Here is a 20,761-nt window from a genome sequence, read left to right as displayed (position 1 = left end):
TCACAGAAATTTACACTGCTGCCTATTTTTGTATTCATTCAGCACAGTTATTTCAATTAGAATTGCTAACATCTCTTTATTTTCACACTGATACTATTTATTCCAATAGCATTTCTGTTATTAAATTATTAACTTCTCTTTTTTTAATGTGAGACATTAATAATAGGAATACAGATATAATAATGCTCTCAGGAGAGTGTAGAGCATATAATGGACACCAGAGCTTAGGAGCAAAGCCAGATTTAGATAATTGGAAAGAAGGCATATCAACCTTGTCCCTTGGTCCATAAAGCCCAACTTTAAAGTCGAACCCCTAAAAGCCTGTCACATTCTCCATTCTGACTATAATTCTAGGGAGTCACATGTCACCTGTAGCCTTCTCCTTTCAAATGGAGTCCCATGACTGTCTAATACTACTAGAGAACAATGACCTTGACTGAAACCTAGCTCACATAATTGGTCCAGTTGCTCACCTGACTTGGAAGCAGGACATTTGAACATTTGTTAATTTAAAACCAGCCTATCAGAATCCAATCCTTCTGAAATTCCCCCATGCTGATGCAGGCCCAGCTCAGCTTGTGCTGTATACTGCAAGGGAGTTTAGCAGTCTAGAACAGGGGTGCCCAAACCCCAGCCCAGGGGCCATTTACAGTCCTCGGGAGCTCCCATTCCGGCCCACGGGGAGCTCCCAGTGAGCCTCTCGCCTTCCAGAGACTTGCTGGAGCCTATGCTGGCCCGATGCAACTGCTCTCAGTGTGAGGACGACTGTTCAACCTCTCACCTGAGCTGTGGGATGAGAGTTCCCTTTCACGTCTGTGATGCAGCAGTGGCAGTGAAGGAAAGGCTGACCTTCCTTCATTCATTCATATAAGTTCCATTTCTAATATATTTGTTTATGTAAATTTATTCAAATTTTAAATGTCAATTAATTCTTTTTTTTCCTGGCCCCCAACACAGTGTCAGAGAGATGATGCGGCCCTCCTGCCAAAATGTTTGGTCTAGAGGTTTCCTTGAGGTTAGGGGACAGTCATGGCAATGGATCTACTTTGACCTACACATGCGAAATAGCTGGTGCAAGTCGGACTGGATCCATGTCAGTGGATCTGGTCTGGGAAGGGGTGAAGGATACATTGCCAGTACAGCCAATCCTGCCCCCTCATGGACCCAATGGAAAACATAAATGCATAACTGAGGACTCAATCCTAATGAGAACTCATGTTCCAGCAGTGCAACATGCTTTATGGCTGCCATACATGGTGGTGTGGCTGCTGCTGCAAGTGGAAAGGGGCTGGATCTGCACACCAGCAACTTCAGCAACTTGTCTTATCTGCACACCAGCAACCCAGTGCAGGTAAGACACAGTGAGGCTGGTAAGGAAATGGGTAGTTGGAAGAGAGAGGGGATGAGGACATACCAAGACAGGAAGGAATAGGGAAGACACTGGGGTGGGGAGGGGTGAATTGAGGCCAGGAAGGGGCAGTAGTGGTGCTACTGATATCATATCCCCTTCCTGGCCTTGATCTCCTGAGCCAGGTCCACTATGGCTGGTGCAGGTATGAGTAGACCCAGCAATGCAGCCCCAGGTGAAGAGAACCAATGGTCCCTTAACTGGAGGAGGCCTTCGGGCTTGAAACTGCCCTGTGGGATGCAACACATGCCCTGTTGGTGTGTCTGCATCAGCGCACAGAGAGGTAAGTAGGACTGGGCTGCCCATCAAAATCATGATTTTTCACTAACTTCTTGTATCCCAATCCAGCACTTGTCACAATTTTAAAAGGCATTTACGCATGACTCACTCTGCAAAAGTGGGAATGGGGATGTGCGTTTGGATGTGAATGGAAATGCACCTCCCATTGACAGCAATGCAATGTGGCATCCATACTCTGATACAAACACCAGTGTGTGTCTAAATGTGTAGTCAATTTATTCCCACAGTTCCTGATCCAATAACCGATATTTGGGTAGAAATCGGCTTACGTGCAGGTCTCCTTGGGAAGATGAGTGTATTTGTGAGTAATTTGAAAAGATGCTTTCCCAGCTTGTCTCCTCAGAGCTGCACTTCATTGGCATGTCTTCTGTCTTTGCCCTTGTGTTGAGCTTATCACTGAGGGATGTGCGTGAATATGATCAATACTGCCATGTAATTAAAGGTGCGCCAAATCTACATCCTAACAATTACCTACAATCGCTTTCCAGATCTTCCAACAAGGGAATCCGGTTTTAAAGCATGGCTGCAGGATTTTCAGGTTTCCAAATATTTGCTCTTTCAATTAAGCAGATGGAAAGCCTGCTGGTAATGTGCGAGCAGCTTTCAGAACTTCTTCTGCAACTAATTTCTGCCCAGACTGAAGCAAATTATGTGGCAGAGATTCTTGATCAAGGTAAATAACACCGTGTGCCACTTGGCAAGATGCCTTGCAACCAGCACCACAAGAAAACCGAAGGAGTATTTAAAGGTATCAAACCTAGTGGGAAATTTTTTTTTTTTTGACACAACCATAACAAATGCAGTGCAGCAAAACCTGAGCAGCAGAAGGGAGTGCTTTCTTATCTAAGTGCTCTGGAGGATATTTGCTGATCAATCCTATGAAAGGATGATATGCTTATGTGTGTCCAGGGGATGAAATAACAAGCCTGGGGGCAATAAGGCTCTCGTATCATCTTTGTGAATTTTACAAATACAGCATGAAGCTTGGTGTGACTCAGCCTGAATGGAATTCTTAACACATGCATTTTGCATGATAGTTCAGTGCGAGCTTTTTCAGGCAGTTCTTGAGTACCATGGGATGTTGGTTTATAGGCAATTTTTTTTATCACATTGGTAGATGCCACAACACATTTTGTGAACCGTTTGAGGCAGACTGTAAAGCCCCAGAATATGAGAATTTCAAGGCTATTTGATTTGCATCCGTCTGTAAACATTCTGGTCTTTTTGAGCATTGGTGAGAATAAAAAATAATGATGAACTTTAGGAAGCCCCGAAGAAATGTTGCTTACTGCTTGGTCCTTGGCACTTTGTTTACATTGCAGCAAGTCCCACTGAGTAAATTTAGAATTATGCAGAACTCTAGGATTCAAAGCAAAGTTATATGAAGCAAAGCTATATTAAAATCAGTACTGCTTATTTGTAAGCAATGTGTTTTTGTTTGAGCCTGCAAAATTTTGACTGACATTAATATCAATTCCTTTGATCCTCACCCCCTAAAGAATTTAAGACTAAAATTGCAATCCTATGCACATTTATCTGGGAGTAGAACCCATTGAACTCAATGGGACCTACCTCTGAGTACACATGCATAGGTTTGGGCTGTAAGATTAAACTGCAATTCAGTGTGCACTTACCTGAGGGTAAGTATGTCTTACCGAACAGAGTGAAACTTATTTCTAGGTAAACATATATAAAATTAGTGTGTGTGGTCTGTCTGTCTGTCTGTATAGCAACTTTACTTTTACTCATATTCTTCCCCTATTCTCCTTGCAACTACTCTAACCCCACCAGTGACATCGCTGGGGTGTGTGGGCCACACCAAGTCACGCACACGTGTGTGTGTGTGTGTGTGTGTGTGTGTGTGTGTGTGTGTGTGTGTGTGTGTGTGACACATCCACTCACCGAATTTTTAAAAAACTTGGCATTTTTGAATAATATCATTATGCTATACATCAATCGATGCATAATTTCATGCAGAATGCAATGAAACAAACCACATTGAAATATCTCTATTCTGTCAAAAGGTATAACCAAAAAACCAGTGGGGCAGGGCAATGGTACATCACCACGCCCACCTCGTGGGGCACTGCCCCACCCTCTGCATGGGAGGAGGTTCATCATAGCGGTGACGCATCAGCCTCCTGCACAGGGTGACATAAACCCTAGTGATGCCACTGACCCCCACCATCCTTTCCCTGTTGGTTCATATTTAATTTAAAATATTTATACCCTGCTTCTCCCTCTTGCTCAAGACAGCAAACAATACACTAAAATAATACAATAAAAAGGAAACTCAACATAATAAAAGACAAAAGCAATACACAGCTTCAGCTGAACCAAGCCACAAAAACAATATTGGAACACTATAGGTCAAATTGTCATCCATTTGTCAAAATGTACATTGTGAGCTCCTAAGGAGCTCAGTTTGTATTCTATGCTTAAGTTACTGCATTGCAGTGGTTCAGCTGCAAAGTTGAAAATGCAACTCAAGAATTACTCAGTACTCAGGAATGAAGGTTCACAGGCTTTTTATTTCATTGCAAGCAATGGGCATCTCATGGGACTAATGTCTCAAAGCATGAGAGCCTGGTTTTGGGAGTTTCCAGAACTTTTATACAATTCTCGGTTCTTTGTCTGAAAATCTAGACCTCCTATTGGCTGAAAATCCGCATCATAGATGGGGCAAACTCCTAATAGGCTATAGATAACCTTAGAGACACCTGATAGGTATGTTTCAGGTTACAGGTTTCCATAAAAGGTAAAATTAGGCATTTAAACATATTGAATTACAAAGTTTTCAAAACCAGTAGGGGGTATTATAATACCATTTACCCAGTGTTGGATCTTATTCACATCCATCAATTCAATTAAAATTAATTGACAGGTCTCCTCATTAAAAGAGATGACACAATGTGCTTCTGCCTGGTACCATTATCTTATCGGCATACCTTTCTCCTGTGTTAATCCAAACATTGAACACCTGTGGAACCTCTCTGCAAAACTAACAGCTTCTTGTCTTTTCTTAAGTATCTCTTAAGACTTTTCTAAAATCAAGCAACCTTTTGGTTCCTTAAGAACTACTTCCATGGCTAATATGTCCCCATATGTGAATTACAATTTAGGGCAAAGATTATTTTGCCCTAGCTCTTGCCTATAAATATATGCCTTTTGCTCTGAAAGCATGAAAGAATAAAATATAAAGCTATAAGTGAGCACTGGCAGGCAGGCATAGTGATGTCCTTGGTAAGATGTGTACTTCTGCCAAGATGAATCAGTGCCCAAGGTACTGGACTAGATAAGGTCCAATAAATTTTAGTGTAATCCTGACAAGATGGAGGTGTCCTTGGTTGGTGGTTCATGTCTCCATGGATCCCAGTGCGAAAATGTTTGGGAACCACTGATGTAGTTCATTTGAAATATTCAAAGTGAATTGCATAGATTATTGTAGCACCAGGACCCACTCAAAAAAATTACAGTCTATTGCAGCCCTCCTAGGTTTATGGGACTAAAAACACACACACATAACCAATAACTATGCTTACCACAGTAGCATAGCCAGAGGGGGTGGCACAGTAAGTATTACAGATGCCGCAACATGCTGTGTAAGCAGCCCCTCCCCCTCACCATTGGAGCCATTTGAGGCAGCAACGGCAACATGCAGGTACTTGCCAAACAAATCGGCAGCTGTAATGAATAGCACTGAGGGACTTCATTATGTGAACCAGGCTTCACCTGCCCCAACTACCTATCATTGATGGACTTAGGAAAAAACACACCAGAAAAAAGATGCTCAAACATTTATCTCCCTACATTTACACAAGCTTGCAAACTGCAGGAGCTCAGCTCCTTGCAAACTGCAGTAGCTGAGCAGTTTGCAGGGCAATTAGCAGCTACCTTGCAAGCTGCAGGAGCTCAGCTCTTTGTAGGGCAGTCTGATTTTTGACTAGACTTGAGGCAGTTAGTTATCTGAGCTTTCCACCATCTGTTTTTTTCATTGGAGGCTCTGCAGGACCCACCAGAGATCAGGTCCTGACCCAAAGTTTGAAAAATACTGTGCTAAGTGAATGACTGAGGTAAGATTTGAATCATACTAGTATTTGCATATTTTTTCCTCCTGCTGATCCTATGCCTTTGACAGTGGACTGACTTAAGGGATGACACAGCAATGAACCTGTCCCGTCATTTTATCTCATTTGTTTGTACATATGCAAGTAAAAATGTCATGTATGAATGTCTCAAACAAGTGCACTGTGTTGGTTTGCCCCTGAACAGGTAAGCAGTGCCCCTGGGGTTCTAATTACCCAAACATTTAACCACAGGCTAGTTGATAAATGAGATTCTTCTTCATAAAGCTTTTAAAGGAACAACTGTAAGTGATTCAACAAATTATCAGATTGTCATACTGGAAAAAAGACATATGTGTGGAAATATAATAGCACCATCTGACATATTTGGAGCACTATTTTTCTATAAATATAAAGAACTGTTATTTATCAGTAAAATTATGCAGTGAAAATAGCACTGTCTTTACACTGGGTGGCTTTTACCGCCATTACCATTATTTGAATTACTATTCTTGGGGCACATATATTTAATGTAGTATCCTGGCTTGTGTTACATCATATAGGGTGCAATCCTAACCGTGCCCTATGCCAGCCTGGGAGGGTTGCAAACATGCCGTAAAGCACGTTTGCGCCTCCCTGGGAGGAAGCCAGGCCGGCACTCCAAGAAGTGCTGGCTCCAAGAAGTGCTGGCTGATGGAAGCCTCTGCACCAATTTCCCCCCAGCTCCTTGTGTCCTCAGCCTCAAATGAGCTGACACAAGGATGAAAGGTAGTGTGGGGGGAGGGGGGAGGCGTGGGGGGAGGGGAGGAGGAGGGAAGAAGGTGTTCCTGGGTGGGCAGGTGGGCGGGCAGGGAGCCGGAGGCGGGGCCCAACCCTCGTTCCCGGGGAGAACAAAGTGGCTTCAACCCGCTCCGCTCTCCTCTGACTTGTGCCACCTCAGGAGGTGGCGCAAGTCTGAGGAGACCCATTGTGGCCAGCAGCCCTTACTCAGGGATAAGGGGAAAGTTTCCCTGTGTCTCTGGCTAAGCTGCTGCAGGCCACAATCCTGCGCTGGATACAGCACAAGCCTCCTGGCTTTCCTGTTCCAGCGCAAGTTAGGATTGTGCCCATATTAGAATATAAGAGTTGGATATGACCCATCTCATGCTGTTCATGCCAAGAGTCTATTGTTAAAAAGGTAAGCCTGTCTTATGTAGGACTATTTTATATATTAATAGGTATTAAACCCAATTTTGACACTGAATGTACACGCACAGTCAATGCTTGCTTTTTTACTAGTCTAGCTCAGGGGTGCCCAAACCCCAGCCCTAGGGCCACAAGTGGCCCTCGAGGCCTCTCAATGCGGCCCTCAAAGATACCCCAGTCTCCAATGAGCCTCTGGCCCTCTGGAGATTTGTTGGAGCCCGCACTGGCCCGACGCAACTGCTCTCAGCGTGAGGGCGACTGTTTGACCTCTTGCATGAGCTGTGGGATGAGGGCTTCCTCCACTACTTGTTGTTTCATGTGTGTGATGCAGTAGCGGCAGCAAAGGAAAGGCCAGCCTTGCTTTGTGCAAGGCCTTTTATAGGCCTTGAGCTATTGCAAGACCTTCATTCATTCATATAAGTTCATCTTTAATATATTCGTTTATGTATACTTATGTAAATGTATTCAAATTTTAAATGTAAATTAATTCTTTTTTTCCCCAGCCCCCGACACAGTGTCAGAGAGATGATGTGGCGCTCCTGCCAAAAACTTTGGACACCCCTGCTCTAGCTTATGATGCACATGTGTTCACATTGCTGTTTTTCACATCACTACTTTCTATTTTTAGGTATATAAGTCTTAGGCCAAACTAGGCATGACAGTGGCAGTTGTGTGTGTTTAAAACCAGAACTGTCCTAATTATGTAGAAAGGGTAAGGAGTGCATAACCCTCCCCCTGCCCGCATCCTCCCTCCCCAAGAGCTTTTCTCCTTTGAGATCAAGAAAAGAGACTATTCACCAATTACAATAGTCCTATTTAAAATAGCTCCAATTGCTATACACCAAATCCTTCTTGTTGACCCTGGAAATAGAGGGGTAAGAAGGGATACCCCCATGCATTGCCCAGTTAGGCAAGGAAAGAATAATTTGCTTACTATTGGATATTTCTTACTCATGGATATTCTACAGCCCAGTCTCTCTCTCTCTCTCTCTCTCTCGCACACACACACACACACACAGGTCTCCTCTCCCTTTCTGCTGCCCTTCTTACAGAAGGTCTTTCTGATCTCCTTAGCACTTTCTCATGTCCTTGTGCATCTTTCCCAGATTTTTCCTTCTTTGTCATCCTTTCTGCTTGCTGAGCTTCTGCTGCCCCACCCAATACTGATGGAAAAGAAGCAGTGCTGCCTGCTTCAAAAGCAACATTTTGATTTGGATAATTAGTCACATCTTTTTCAGTCCTCGACTTTCAAGAGCAAAATTAGGAAGCCTTCTTTCCATTTGTATTGTTAACGTTTGTTTTCCCTTCTATTTCCAGCCTGCTTTTTCAGTGGCATTTTGCTAATCCAATCTCTCTAATTAGAATTTCTCCTTATGTTTGATTTGGTTTCTGTTATACTGTATCTTAATTTGCTTTATGTACCCCTCTATTTTGAGACATTACATAGTGGTCTATAAGTGTAGAGGAGGGGGGCCTGTGAGTAATGCAAAATAAGCTTCATTCCTTAATGCAGCAAGGAAGGATTCCAGCAGAAAGCTTAGGAGCGCTTTGGAGGCATGAAATTTCTCTGCGTACAGCAAATAAGCTAGACAGTTTAATTTGCAAGCTTCCCTTTAGTCTTATTTTTAGAGATTCAGAGCCTGGCCTCCACAAATCAGGTTAAGCTGTACATTACAAGGTAACTGGTTGACCTTGAAGCAATCCTTTTTGAGGGAGAGGTGACTAAGGGTTTGGCAGGCAGAATTTATGTCACTCTGGGGAGTGCAGAGGGAGCACATGAGCATAAATATAATGTGGAAATGGAAGCGGGAATCGCAGATGGATCTGGTGGATAAGACTTGGGCCTGTGTTTTTTTAGTAAGTAGGTCAAAGTGTGATAGTATCATCTCCTGTAGAAATACAATTCAAAATCTTGTTTGGATGGTCTGTGATGCCAGACGGGCTTCATCAGAGAGATAAAAAATTATCTCCATTATACTGGTGAGGCTGCAGAGTAAGTGGAAAACTAAGCATATATTATGAGACTGAGAGGTTTCCGAGGAAGAAATCAAAGGATGATGGGATAGGTCACTGGAGACCAATTCTTACTAAGCACAGTGCTAAAACTGTTGGAGGCCTGCGCTCGGGCTGAAGCCCACAGCACTTACTGCTATCATTTTGCTAGAAGTATGTTATTCCTACAGTTATAGCCTGGTTCTGCTGTGGCACTGGATTAAAAAAAGATGAATACAGGACCTGGTGGAAGGAGAGCTGCACCACCACAATGCTACAGCTGGTGGGGTACAAATAGGTACAGCAGAAAGGAGGAGGAATGTATGCCGGATACCCTACCGCCCTAGCTACCCTGCCCCCATGTCACCTGCCACACTAGCCTAGCACATAACCCCCACTGCCCCCCTTGCAGACTGACTCCAGGAGGTATGCAGCCTTCAGGACATCAGCCCACCCAGGCCCCACTTGTGTAGCAGCAGATGAGGTGCTCCCATTTTCCCACCTTAGCCTGGCTTGCTTGGAGTGCTGGGCAAAGGGGGTCACACGAAGCTCTTATGGGGCTTCACCCTCAGTCTGGTGATGGAGGAACTTGTTTTAGCGCAGTGGTCTTCAACCTTTTTTGTGCCATGACCCCAATCAATCAATCAATCAATCAATCAATCAATCAATCAATCAATCAATCAATCAATCAATCAATCAAGAATGAGATGGGGACCCACCTTTAGTCCTGCCCCTCTCCTGGGACCCTATCCACCAACTTCCTGTCACCACTCACTCCCCACCCCCATGATGCCCTCCCAGCACTGTTCACTGTAACCAAATATTCTTATACTATACTAAGCCCTATACTGCTCTGGACCAGGGTATCTTAGAGATCGCCTGCTCCCGTACAATCCGGCTCGTCCTCTTAGGTCATCAGAGAAGGCCTTTTTACAAGTGCCGCCGCCTAGGGAGGTATGTGGGGCAGCTGCAAGAAATAGGGCCTTCTCAGTAGTGGCACCAACGCTATGGAACTCCCTGCCCCCTGACTTAAGAATGGCTCCCTCTCTTGAGACCTTTCGGCGAGGCCTGAAGACCCTTCTGTTTAAACAGGCCTTCTGAGTTCTCGGCCTTTTAACATCTTTTTAACATCTTTTAATATTTTTACAGGCCTGTTTCTTTTATGACTTGCTGCTGCTCTATGCTCTTTTTACCTATTTTTTACTCTGACTGCTGTTTTTTATGATGTGTTAATATGTTTTTATTTGTTTTTAAATTCTGTTTTTATATGTTGTAAGCCGCCTTGAGTCCCTTTGGGGAGAAAGGCGGGATAAAAATAAAGTTATTATTATTATTATTATTATTATTATTATTATTATTAGAGAGAGCAGAAAAAGTTACCATGAAGCCTGGCATTAGTGATGGCTATTTAGCACAATTGCTAAGAACCTGAGCAGGACAGAGGGTACCTGAAGGGATACACCAGATGCCTCCCCCTTCACCTGGCGGTGCTCTAGTCTAGTAGTTTTCAACCTTTTTCATTCCTGTTAGTTGCCGTGACCCCACAACCGAGGCGTCGCGACCCCATTGGGGACCTGACCCCAATGATTGAAGAACACTGTTTTAGCTTATTTGCAATCTCGCATAGCTAAGGTCAACTGTGAAATAGTCACTTCTGTTTTGAAAAGGGCTTTGGTAGCCTACTTTCTTGCCATTCATACATATGTAGGCATCACAATCTTATATTCAGGCTGTATGTAGGAAAGGTGAATAGACTGCTAATGGGTGTGAAGCACACTACCAACTGGAGCACATGTCATATGTTGTTTGAACTCATTCTGTGTGTGTGGTGTGTATGCGAAAGAAAGGCTTATACCCATATCATGGCGTGAACCTAAAAGACATCTTTTGCAAAGGAAAAAATTGCCACTATAAAGTATTTTTCACAAGTCAACAGGAAACCTGAACCTGATATAATCATTCTGAAAGGGACGACTGCTAGAATTCTACCTTTTAACTCAGCTGGCCTATTATATCTCGGAACACTGGAGCTCACAATGCCTTTTTCCCTCCAATTTCTGAATTGTCAGACAGCAGACACAGTGCCAGAGAAAAACCTTATACAATTTCTTGTTAGCTAACTGCAGTGTTTTGTCCCACGGTTACATGTCTGTACAAGCCGTCATTGTGTCATTCATAATTACCACCTGTTCAGTGGCTCCCTTCAGGTTTCATCACCTTTGCAGCTTTAAGCAGCCAGCTGCAGGAAGCAGAGTCGACTTCCCTGGAGCCACAACCGTCAGGCTCTGGGTTGCAGGCTATAATTGCTGCCTGTGCGCAAACATCTCCTTTGTGTTTCCAAAATATAAAATATCCGGGGCCGCTCACCAGTGTGGAAGGAAAACCAAACTTATCAAGTTTGGTTTCTGCCAGGCCATATTAATGCTGGAGTGCATGCTTCTGACATCTCTCCTTCAAACACTGCACTGTATTATCAGTTGCATTCGGAGCTGGTGTAAGGCAGAGCTAAGAATGTCAGCTATGAGCCAATGAACCCCCAAGTCAAATCCTCCTTCAGTTGTGAACTTTCTAGTGGTGTGAATGAGTCCCTACAGTGTCTCTCAGCCTCTCCCCCTCTCTCCACCTGCTCTATCGGAATCATAATACTGGCCTCCCTTACAGGACTGTGGTAAGGATGATCATCAAGAATATTTATGTACTGCTTTTCAACCAAAGTGACTAGAATGCCCCCCTAGACTCCCCTCTATATGACCAGCTTATCAAGGGTTCCCTGCTGGGTCTGAGCTTCCCAGCCAGTCCAGGGCTTCAGCTCTGCTGGCGACACAAGCTGCTACATCGCCAGTGAAGACAATTAGGAGGTGACAATTCAGAACTGCAGGTAAGGTATCCACATTGTTCTGAGCACACTCTGTTTTCTGGTGCAATAAACCCTCCCAGCGTGATCCCTTGAGCCTAAGAGATCTTCAGACATGTAATACCACCATGACTGATGTGGACCTCCCCCTGGGGTGAGGTGGGATGAGTGGTGCAGCAACATATCCTCTTTTAAAGGCATACGTTGGTTTCTCAAATACAGTTTCTTAAACAAGTTCTCCAACTTTTTAGCACTGGGATCCAGTTTTTAGAATGATGTCATTTATCTGGAAATGATGTCATGGCCCGAAGTGACATAATCAATTGGAGGCACAATCATATCCTGCGCTGGAACAGGCAAGACAAGAGGCTTGCACTGTATCCAGTGCAGGATAGGGGCCCAAAGTGGCTCAGCCAGAGGTAAGGGGAAACTTTCCCCCTTACCTCTGGGTAAGGCACCCTGGCCCCTATGGGTCTCCTCAGACTTATGGCACCTCCCAAGGTGGTGCAAGTCCAAGGAGAGTGGAGTGGCTTGAAGCTGCTCTGAACTCCCTAGGAACGAGGTTGGGATCCAGCATAACTGCCGGGTCCCAGCCGCTCCTTCCTCTTCCCACTCGCCTGTGCCCTGGGCCACCCACCACCCGCCCTCCCCCTGTCCAGAATGTCTCCTCCCCACCCACCCCAGAGCCTTGTGCCGGCCCAGCTGGGCTGACACAAGGCTCGGTGCCTCAGCTAGTACGGAGGTTTGTGTCAGCCTCCACAGGTCGGCGCGCCTCTGAGCATCAGCTTTGCCGACTCCCTTACGGCATGTTTGCAACCCTCCTGGGCCAGTGCAAGGGCACCGTGGATTGCACCCTTAGGCTTCAAACCTCAGCCACAGTCAGTGAAAGGTCCCATTGCTCAGTGTGATCATGCTGTTATTTTGCATAGCTCAGAATTCACATTGCAGCTTAGAAATCAAAGCAGAACGCAGACTTGCTAAGTCTGTAGGTTCTAGCAGTCTAGTCCTAAGGGCCAAGCAGGACACATGGTTCACTGGCAAAATTGCTGGTCCACTGGCGGAAGTGACGCCCATTGGTTCTTGCATTGAGGCCACCAGTGCAAATGATTGGCAGTGTCACATGTGAACCAGAGGTGGTCTCCTGCTGGCATCATAAGTAAGGGTGGAAGGGGAGGGTTGGGGTTTTCTGGACGGGGTGGGGAGGGAGGTGAAAAGAGGAAGGGCAGTTTCTGGCAGCACTTGTGTGTGCTGGTATTCTGAGCTCCCTCCTCCCCCCATTGCCTCTTTTTTATTCTCTTTGAATCTGCTCCTGCAAAATAATTGGTGCGGATCCAAGGAGACCTACTGGGTTATCCCAAGGTAAGGTAACAAAAGTTCCTTATCTTGAGGAGATCTTCAGATTGCACTGCTGCTAGATACAGCGTTGGTGCAGCCACACCAGAGGGAAGGCTTCAGTTAGTTAGTTAGGGTTGGGGTCTAAGCCTGAGTAGTGCCAAAAAGAAAACAAACAAGAACCTCTTATGTCTCAAACTCTCGTTCTGAAGTCAGCGGGATCTCTGGCGCATGCTGGATACAAGCACTCTTGCCTCCAAACAGCTGGTGAATTTGCCACTGTGAGCAACACACATAACTGTGCCAGTCTATGGAGGAAGCCCAAGTTTTAGCAGGGCCATTCATTGTGCAGAACTGGAGCACAGTGTAGGAAAATGGTTGCTGCCAAGCACAGTCTTTTTAAAATAAAGTATTGCTTAATGATGACTATTGCACATAAAACATGAAGCTTTACAGAGCATTAAAAATGTCAATATTTGCAATAATTAAATGAAAGGTGGGTCTGATGACTGAACTTTTGCACTGTTAGACCCTCAGGTTGGCTGTGAATTAACAGGAGGTACTTATCTGAATGAACGTTTTTGTGCAGTTTGTTCTGTAACAACATCCTGAGGCCCCTAAAAGGATTTGGGAGTTGCATTATATTGGCCATTGTATCCACACAAATTCAAATTAAATTCCTGGTCTCCTCCAGATCCGAATGAATGTCTACATGGGAGGTTATCTGGACTGAAAAGTAGGATACAAATATAACTAAATGAATGAATAAATCAGTAAATACAGCAGCAAGCATTTTGCTGTCACAAGGTCTCACATTTTTTTATGCAGTTCTAAACACCCCAAAGCACAACTGTAAAACCCCAGGAATGTCACATGCTATCTTGCAGAACCATTATAAAATTAGCCCCTTTATTGCTAACTCAGGGCCATATCGGAATTAAATGAGGTTTTAACCTCAGCATAATTAACCTTGGTCTTTTGTTAAAATGCAAGGGCAATCCATTGTCTAACACAGCTGCTGCATTTTAAAACACACACACACACACACACACACACACACACACACACACACACACACACACACAGAGTGAGAGAGAGAGAGAGAGAGAAGACTGCAATAGCCAATGCAGGATGCATGCCTGTTTACTTCTGCATGTTCCAGAATGAGATCCAAGCACTTGGCCTTGGTATAATTTTGTATTCAGCCACTGAATATGGATTGTTTAGAAGCGCTGTGTAACATGTTGACAACCCACTGTGCATAAATATGGATTATTCATTTTATCAACAGCCTAGCCAAAGTAGAATGAAAACCACTTTTTGTTCTATTGTTTTCGTAGTGCCTAAGCAAACTATCATAGATATAAAAGAAAGTGATGTAGTGGTTTAACTGACAATTTGGTGGCTGGAGGGAAAGACCTCAGATGTAGACGCTCTACTCCCCAAATCTCTATCTGTCTCTCGCTTAGATTTCACCAATTATTCTCGTCTTTTGCAGCTTTGAACTGTCTGGTTTGCTCTGTAAATGGAAAAACCAAGCAGAAAGGGAATGGGGCTGTTTAGAATAGATGACAAAAGGTGTGCAAGGAGCACTAATGGCAGACAAGGGGATTACAACGAAGAACAGATGAATGAATTCCTTGCACCAATCTTCATTGCAGAGGATGCTGGAAGGAAACCCAACACTTAAATCATTCTTTTTCTTGGCGGTACTTCTAAAGACCTATGCCAAATAGAGGTGACAAAGAATGGTGTTTGAGGCACAACTGATAGATGAAAAATTAGCAAGTCACCAGAGCTTTATGGCATTCTGCCAAGAATTGCTGAAGAATTCACGTGTGTAATTTCTGAACTCTTAACTAAAATCAGTCTCTAAACTGTATTGGCAAATGTCCAATGGAAAAACAATCTTTTTAAGAGATCTGAGGGAGGGAGGCAGCCTAGGAAATCATAGATCCGTTAGCTTAACGTCTGGTGGAAAACATGATTCAAAAAGGGTATTATTAAGCATGCAGAAGAACAAGTCTTGCTGAGGAAAACAGCTTGGCTTCTGTGATGCTTCATATAATGCTTAGAATTATCTGATGGATATGACCAAGAATGCAGATGGAGATTGTTCGATCAATATTGTGCACGTGGATTTTCAAGAACTTTTTGACAAATTTCACACACAAAAGCTTCTAAAAACTCCTTTTGGGACTCATGAGATAAGAGGAGAGGCCCTTCAATGGATTGATAACTGATGGACCGCAGAAGACAGACATAAAGTGGCCGTTTCACAATGGAGGAAAGTAAACAGTCAGATCAAGAGTGCATTGCAGTAGTTCAAACAAGATTTTTGATTTGACTAATGACAAATAAAACAAGCAATGACTAACTACATTGCATCCCACTTGTGAGTTTTCCAGGGGCATCACTGTCACTGTTAGTCCCTGTTGAATACAAAGTACTACTGGACTAAGTGGACCTTTGATCTTATCCAGCAAGGCAATTATTATGATCTTAAAACTAATCATTTTCAGATGATTTTCTGAAACTTAATGTTATTCTAAAGGAAAAAGAACTGCTTTAGCCATCCTTCAAGCTGAGCCCCTTCTCTTTTTCCAGCATCAAGAACTCTCCTTTTGATAACTTCAAATGCTTTCTCTTCACTCTGCTTCAAGCACTTAATTCTTGTCAATGATTTTTGCTTCTCAGTCAAACCTAGAAATGTCACTCTGCATGGTGTTTTTCTCCATTGGTCAGTCCGTACTTCCCTGCAATATTGGAATGAAAATGATTTCTTCTGCATGATTATTGTGTATCTTCCTTCTTTCCCCTATTTATGTAAAAGCTTACTTGCTTTTTAAGTACACTTGAAGCTTTCTTTGTTGTGATAGCTGAGCTGTACAACTGGATCTTTTTTTACCCAGTGTGCGGCTCTCTTACACACTCTTCTTTCTTGCTTACTGTGAAATAAATAAAAGGCAGAATTTTGCAATTCATAACCTTGAAGTTCTTTGAGGAGTTCACCTCCAGGGCTCAGCACTAGAACATTTGCAAACAGCTTAGAAAGAAAGTGCAGGGTGGGGATGGGAGAGGAAAGAGAAAAGGCACTCAACAGTATCATTCCGGATCTTCAAGATTCCAATTAAACTAAAAAGCAAACTGCACAAGCCTATGTATATCTACTCAAAAGTAAGTCCCATTGTGTAGTCCCAGAAAAGGATGTATAGCATTTCATTCCAAGTGGTTTTCTTAATGATAGAATTGATTAGTTGCATAATATAAAATAAAGACCATTACTTGTATTGCTGTACACTCCCCAATGAACATGTGAGATAGTACTGTGGGTGCAACGGGTCACTTTTGTTACTGAGAAATTACAGGAGAAAAAGGATGAGTGACAGGGAAGGAATTGTCATTGTCAGTTATGTCATGCAGTCAGCTGACTCAGAGAGGACAGCAGTCAATTGCCTAATTCTCCAGGCTTAGGCATTCCCACTCCAAGCCACATCCCATGAAGGCAATGCAGGCTCATCACCGTTGACCTCAGAAGGGACAAAGGCAGCTAGACTGCACAAGCCTGCCCTTGACTGGGAAGCCATTGAGGCAGCCTCTGCAAGCCAGGCCAGAGGGCTCCCCTGCCAGCCCAGCCCAGCCAGCCAGCCACTGAGGAGTGTTACTGGTTTCTCCCCCTGACTTCTGGGTACACACTAAATGCCTGATTCCAGCCTTCATGGCCTGCACTAACTGCAAAACAAAGTGACCAATGTGAATAATTAGAAGGAATACCCAGCCCAGGTACAGTGTGAGCTTAGTGGGGGAAAAAAAAATTCCTATCCAACCCCAAATGCAGCCAGCTAATGTCAGGCTGTAATCGTGGGTGGTAGGTAGAGATCACAGCAGGAATGGACTAGAAGCAGCCCTTGCATGCCAGCCGAATGCCAGCTAAACTCTGCCTCTCTATTTATCATTCAGTGGCGGCAAACCAAAGCAAAATAAAATACAGGCCATAAAAGAGGCACCATTAAAAATATTTAAAAAAACACCCTAAACTGCCAAGAAGCATAACAATAAGCAACTACTAATACCTGCTCATACCAAGATATTTTCTTGCAATGTTATCCAGAACTAAACTCGTTTGGAGTCCAATCCTGAGCTCTTACTGCTGGTCCTCACTGGCACTGAGTGTTGCAAACGTGCCATAAGGCACATCTCCAGCCCTCAATGCCGGTCCAGCACCAGTACTAGCTCAGCACTGCTGGACTGCTGCTGCTCCGCTACCCACGGCACCCAAATCACCGGGCGGTGGAGAGGTAGGTGGGGACGTGGGGGGAGGCGGGGATGAGGTGTTCTGAGGCAAGAGAAGGTGGGTGGAGGGCGGGGAGGAGGCGTACCGGAGGGAGGAGGGAGCGGGGTGAGAGGGAGGTGACACTGGAGGAGCTCTACTCCTCTGCATCCAAAAGCCTCCGTGTTGGGCCATGGGCATGACACGGAGGATCTTCATTCTATGGCAGCCCAAGCGTTGCCACAGAATTGAGTAGCCCCATTGCGGGACTACTTGCCTTACCCAGGGGCAGGGGCAAGGGGGCATGCCTGTATTTATTTGTTGGTTTTAAAAACTGGTTGGCTGTCTTTTCTGACGGAAGCAACCCAGTACAATACAATAAATCTATACAATGATTTTTAACAGCAGCCCTTTCCCAGGGCACAAAACATTACAACTTCAAACCCAGCTTAACCTACTAAAGACACACACAGAAAGCTCAAGTAGACCTCATTTGTGAGACTGTCCCTGGTTGCCACAATGTAAAACGTACTAGCCCATTCTCTTATCAATGTAGTGCAAGAAATAGAGGGGATTTGGATTTGGAGCCAAGCCTCCCCTGGTTCTCTCAGTGGTGTGAAGTTTCATAAAGGTGACACTGACAGCATTTCCAAAGAAGAAACACATAGAAGAAACCTAGCAAATATCTTATAATTAAGGAGTATTCAAGCTCCATAAATGAAAACACTAGTTTTTTTAAATATAATTACACACAAAATTTTACAAATTCAAAAGTTACCTTTTTTAGACATATTACTCATTTATATGTAATCATATAGACAAACATTTTTTATGCTGACTCTTCCCCATTTCCTTTCCATTGTATCTACAATGCAGGAATTACAATGTATGCAATGTGTTTTTAAAAGAAAAAAAAGTCACTGACAGGACATATAGGAGAGTTTTGGCAACAGCTGCTGTAGTTACCAGCTATTTTGGTTCAGTTCTTCCTTGGTAGATTAGCTGGATGTATCATATTCTTTGACAAGTGTATTTTCTAAACAAAACCACACCTTTGCTTAGAACACAGTCCCTTACCAAAGGCTGCTGAGGAGTCAGGGAATAAGAGGGCAGGTCCTCTCATGGATTAAGAACTGGTTGAGGACCAGGAAACAGAGAATAGGCATCAATGGGCAATTTTCCCAATGGAGGGAGGTGAAAAGCTATCTGTCCCAAGGATCTGTCCTGGGACCAGTGCTTCTCAATGCGTTGATAAATGGCATAGAGTCGGATAAGCAGCAAGGTGGCCAGGTTTGCAGATGACAATACACTTTCCCACATGGTGATTACTGGACTGGGGCACCTCCCTTATGAGGAAAGGCTACAGTGTTTGGAGCTCTTCAGTCAAAAGTGCTTATGGAGGACATGATTGAGGCATATAAAATTGCGCATGGGGTGGACAGTGTGGATAGGGTGGTGGCCCCCGAACTGCGGAATACCCTCCCCTTAGAACTGAGAACTGCTCCCTCGTTGCTAATGTTTCGGCGTGGACTGAAGACCTTTTTATTTCAAAAAGCTTTTAATTGTTGACAGGCTGGCTGGCATTCTTGCTTTTTATATGAAAATCCACGGGGTTTGTTTTGTTTTGTTTTTAGCTTTTTAATCATTGTAAATTGTTTTTAACGGTTTTTCATGTTGTATTTTTAAATTGTTTGTTAGCCGCCTTGTGTGCCCGTTGGGCAAAAAGGCGGGGTACAAATTAATAAAATAATAATAATAATAATAATAATAATAATAATAATAATAATAATAATAATAGGGGATGTTCTTTTCCCTCCCTCTCACAGAGCACCAGAACTAGGAGACATCCACTAAACTGAGTATCAGGGGAGTTAGAACAGACAAAAGAAAATATTTCTTTACCCAGAGTGTAATTAATTTGTGGAAGTCTTTGCCACAAGATGTGGTGATGGCATGTGGTCTACATGCCTTTAAAAGAGGATTGGACAGGTTTCTGGAAGAAAATGCCATCACAGGTTACAAGACATGTTTGGTATGTCCAACGTCCTGGTTTTAGAAGTAGGGGACATGCCAGATGCAAGGCGCTGGCAACAGGATGCATCTTGTGTGCTTCCTGAGGCATCTGGTGGGCTGCTGTGAGATACAGGAAGCTGGACTAGATGGGCCTTTGGCCTGATCCAGTGGGGCTGTTCTTATGAGAAGATAAGAGATTGCATCAGCCACACCTTCACCAGCTCCGTCTTAGCAATATGAAGGACATTAATTGCAGTTGAAATCTAGGAGCAGGCCACAAGAGCATTTTTTGGCCATCTCTGGAATTTTTTCTTCTTGGAGCTCTGCCAAAGCTCAGCCACAAATCTTTAGGAGGTAGTTTAGCCCGGAGATAAATATATACAGATGTGACCCCCCAGGGTTAAGTGAAACCACGGATATGGGCAAATGCCTCCCCCCACCCTTCAAAGCCGAAGGGTTCTCTGCTCTCCTCACTTCCAGGGGGCCCTCTGAGTCCAGCAGTGAAAAAGTCATTTCTGGTTTCTCCTGAAAGCCAGAAGTGATATTTTAATGCCTTATAAGGCATTGGGAGTCCCAGAGAAGCCGCAGAGGGCTCAGAGAACCCTCTGGTGGCTAGAGGAATGGAGCTCCCCTCACCTCCGGAGGTGGCATGTGTGTGTGGGGCCCGGACCTGATCTGCGGATAAGTGGATCCATGGATACAGAATCCATGGATATGGGACCCCCCCTGTACTATACACAGCCATTTTGTACTTAAAGTAAGTACAAAGTTACTTTACTGACTATTTTTATTTATTTTTAATGCATATTCGAACATATTACTTGACGGCAGGGGTGTCAAACATAAGGCCCAGATACAGCCTGAGGAAGCTCTTTATCTGGCCTGCATGATAATTGGGCTCTTCCAGTGCCATCATCAGCTGCTGCTGTCAGCTGCTAAGTGGTGAAGTGATGCCTTGTCAGAGGTGTCACTGCTGAAAGGGTAGCTTGTGTGTTAATTGTGCTCTCTCAGCAGCACCACGTGTTAAGGCACTGGGAGGGAGAGACAGAAGGACGCCTCAGAAGGTGACAGTAGGGGGAAGGGGTAGTCTTTGAGGGGTAACAAAGGGAAAAAGGAGGTGCTGCCAAGATGCTAAGAGAGCTCAATTATAGTGAGTTGCCCTTTCAGCAGCACCACTTCTCCCAAGGTGTCACTTAATAGAGCACCTCTTAGCTGCTGAACTGCAAAGTGACAACTCGGCACAAGTGGCACTGCTGAAAGAGCAGCCTGTGTGTTAATTGGGCTCTCCTAACACTGCTATCAACTGCTTCTAGCTGCTCAGCACCTCTCAGCTACTGAGTTGT

Source organism: Tiliqua scincoides, chromosome 1 (assembly GCF_035046505.1).
Source record: "Tiliqua scincoides isolate rTilSci1 chromosome 1, rTilSci1.hap2, whole genome shotgun sequence".
NCBI lineage: Eukaryota > Metazoa > Chordata > Lepidosauria > Squamata > Scincidae > Tiliqua > Tiliqua scincoides.
This window is presented reverse-complemented; position numbering follows the sequence as displayed.